This window comes from Eschrichtius robustus, chromosome 1, assembly GCF_028021215.1.
Source record: "Eschrichtius robustus isolate mEscRob2 chromosome 1, mEscRob2.pri, whole genome shotgun sequence".
In the NCBI taxonomy this organism is placed as follows: Eukaryota; Metazoa; Chordata; class Mammalia; order Artiodactyla; family Eschrichtiidae; genus Eschrichtius; species Eschrichtius robustus.
The window spans coordinates 70,705,398-70,709,306 of record NC_090824.1 but is presented as its reverse complement, the minus strand read 5'-3'; positions in this window follow the sequence as shown (position 1 = coordinate 70,709,306).

The following is a 3,909-nucleotide window of genomic DNA, read 5'->3' as shown; positions in this document are numbered from 1 at the left end:
TGTATTTGTCACTAGGAACAAGAAAGATAAAAGGAACATGATCCTGTGCTGTTTCATTGTTTGCTTCACAGTTTTAAGACACGCACTATGCTCTTAATGGCAAATGCCTAGAGGAATGGTGCCTTCATTTTACATTACAGCTATGTATGTTTAAGAGATTGTATCGGCATTTTCAAGGAGTTGCTTCTCTATATTAGATATTTTGTTTTAAGTGCAGCAAAAGGCCAAGCTCAAATTCATTCCTAATGAGCCATGTGTTAATGTCAAAGTCTCTGCTGTCCAGTCAAATGCCAAAGAACACATCTGACTTTATAATGAGCCAAACAGTTGTCTCTTCATAATCTCAGTTAGCCTTCTGTTAGATAGCTGCATCCAAAATTTATAACACAGTGGTGGAGGTTGCGGCTGGGATGGCTGAAATCCAATCAAAGATGTAAAACTTCTCATATTGTGTCAGTATTATCGCCAAGGCTTTACCATTCAGTCTCCATGTTGAATACACTGACCCAACGGATTCCAGATGGAATGTTGCCTGAATCTGATCTACTCTGTGCTCTAGTTGAGAAGAGATCAAAACCAGATGACAGGCATCAAGGCAACCAGCCAGTGGCAGGGTGGTTGGAATGTAGGTAAAAGTTTGAAATGACACTGCCAAACTTTTCTTTTCCTTGGAGGACACTCTTTCCAGTTGACCAACTAATTCCGCATACTTCTAGGCTCTAAATTTTGTTTGGTTTCTGATTTGACACTTGCTGACATCCAAACAGTTTAATGTTTATCTTGGCTATTCTCTACGTAACATGTTATACCTACTTAACATGAAAATGAATGCCTTTACATAGTCATGGGTAATGAAAAGGATATCAAGAAGTAAGAGGGTTTTAGGATGTTTTGGATAAAGTGTCATACATACACATGACAACTGTGCATTGAAATCAGATAATTCAGGGAAGTCTATAAGACTGAGGAACATTTGTATTATATTTTTGTTTCATTTCCTAGTGAGTTATATAAGTTCCTAGATTGATTTTTTTCAAGTATTTACTCTTAAGTGTAATAGTGAAATTAGAATATTCATACATTAAGATCAAAAATATTTTACTTTAGTAGTGATAGAAATACATCAGAAGGAAAATGAGATAAGTAGAAAAAAATAACATTAGAAAGAAATAGAGTTAAATGTTACTGTCTTTGATGAGATTATAAGAATTGTTATCTAACTTTCTTGGATTTTCCAAATTGTCTGTAATGAGACTGCATTTTTAAAAACTTTCAGTTGAAGTAGATGAATATCCAGCTTCTGGCACCGCACAAATTAAGCCCCAAGTGTGTTCTGCTTAGTGAAAGGGAGGGGAAACATATTAAAATAATGTCACTGTCTGAATACCCTTGCTACATGCTTTAGGGTGTTAGTTTTGGGTTTTTTTGCTTGCTTTTTAACAAGCTTTATTTAAACATCTTTTAGTAATAGACTTAGCAACTAAAGTGGTGGTTTAAATAAATACAATTTCTTTTAATGTATTTATTGATAAACTATATCATTTAAAACAATATCAAATATGTCAGGTACCTAGGAATTACTATAACAAAACATGTGAAAAACCTGTACGGTAAATTTATAGAAACTGACAAGCTAATTCTAAAATTGGTATGAAATTGCAAAGGAGCAAAACAGCAAAGGTGGATTTGAAAAGGGCAAAAGCTGGAGGACTTACACTGTCAGATACCAAAACTAATTACAAAACTATTGTGACTAAGACAGTGTTGGCAAGGAAGAGAATATGATCATTGAAAAGATCGATTTGCTTCAAAGCTAAAAGTGGAAATTGGCATAGTGATGCGTCTACAGATGGGGAGTAAAGAAGAGCGAGAGAAAGCAAAAGCAAGAGCAAGAGAGAGCTTCACAAATCTCTGTCTTTGGCTCTAATTTCTTTCTGGAATTACAGATGCATGTACCCAGCTATAACTAGGTCACATTATTTACCTCAACTTTAGCATGTTCTAAAGAGAACTCTTTGTTTCTGTCTACTCTTCTCCCAAATGTATGTCTATCAATTAGTAAATGGTTTTACAGTACAATTCAACCAAAAATATGGGCATTATCCTTATTTCCTTTACTATCCTAACTCCATCCTCTGTCTAGTTCTATCGTACCACTGCCAACATATCAAAACTATGTTTATCTCTTGCATAAAACAAAGCAATAGTTTCCCGGTGGATGTCCTGATTCCACTCTTGTCCACCTCGTTACAATCTATTCTCAGCATAACAGGCACACATTTAAAAAACATAAATCACACTTCTGTACAAAAATAGTAATAATGGTAAACATAAGAAATAATTGGCTCCTTTCCAACCTCTGTGCATTCTTTATTTTACCTACTATATTGCTGCACACAGAGTCACTGAGATTTTTTTATTCTTTTTCTAATTCTGTGAAGGTTTCTACCTTAAATCCTTTGAACCGTCTATATCTTTAACCTGTAATGTCCTTTACCTTGATCTTTGCTTGGCTGTATCCTTACTGTTATGACCACAGTACATGCTAATTTCTCTACCTGTCAATCCATTTCAAGTAAAATCCTGTATACCTAGGCTATTTAATTTTCAATATAACACTTATCATAAACTGATATTTATCTACTTCTTTATTTATACAACACCCAATAGAATGTAAACTCCTCATAAACAGGACCCTTGTTCTTAACTGTGTCCCTGACACCTACAGTAGTGCCTACCATGTGTTAAGTTTTTTGCATTTATTGTTAAAAGTAGAACGAGTGATGGGTTGCAAAGAAAAGGCATACTTTGACAAGACCAATGATTGAATTAGGGCTAGAATTTTAGTCCTGGAGTAAATAGGAAAAAGAGTCAAAGCAAGATAAAATATTAGAATAGCCACATTGAGAAGAACTAGTAAAATAATCACAGGTGGAAGAGACATGTAATAAGAATATACAACAACAATATTCTCCTTGCATCTATAAAAGGGAGGTTACTTTTCTTTTCACCAACACAGAAAAGCTAGAGGTTGTGGACATTTTTTCCCTAGTATTTGCACATTGCAGACCTAATGTTGGTGGCTATATTTCTATCTTCTAAACCTCAACGTTTGCTAGAACATTAATGATATTGGTCTCATTGGGGTTAGTAGATGATATCATGAGTGAGGTCTGTAACTCAGCTAAATATATTTTCTCTAAGGGAAGTAATACAAAGCCAAGAATATTAAAATTTTAAACATTTAAATTGAAGAATTCAGTATTAATGAGGCCCTCATTGTTCCATATACTGGGTAGGAAACTAAAGCGTCCCAAACGTTAAGTATGAGCTTTAGTTTTATACAATACACTGCTTTCAATACACAGTGCTGAGTTGCCTTAACATCAAAGAGTATTCCACTTGCTTTGTAGATTCAAGGTACTAAACTGCTTTATGTTTCAAGTTTCAGCTTGGAGCAAATTGAATCAGCTGAGTTGCAATTTTTTTTTAACAAAACCAATATTTAGATTGACTGTAAATTTTCAAGGTGTTTTCTTCTGTGTGTTCCCAGAACCTTAAAATAGTGCCAGGTACTTAGGAAGCAGTCGATAATTGCTCATCAGGAGATTTATTTGCTTTTTGAATGGAGCCAAACTGGTATATATTCAACTGCAAAGTTATTTTTGACAATGGACAAACTTCTCAGCTGTTTATCATGTTACTTGACTCATGCCCTCTCTCAGCTTCCTTCCATGGGAGGAAAGGCACAGTACGTAGAGATTATGCCAATGATATCAAGATTCTCTTAGGTAGGTGAGTAGTTTCAGGATCTATGAAGAGTCTGGGGCCTGTCACTGTTTCATGGATGCCAGCAGAAAACACAAGATGCTTTAAAAGGCCTAGATACTTTAAAAGGCTTTATGTTTT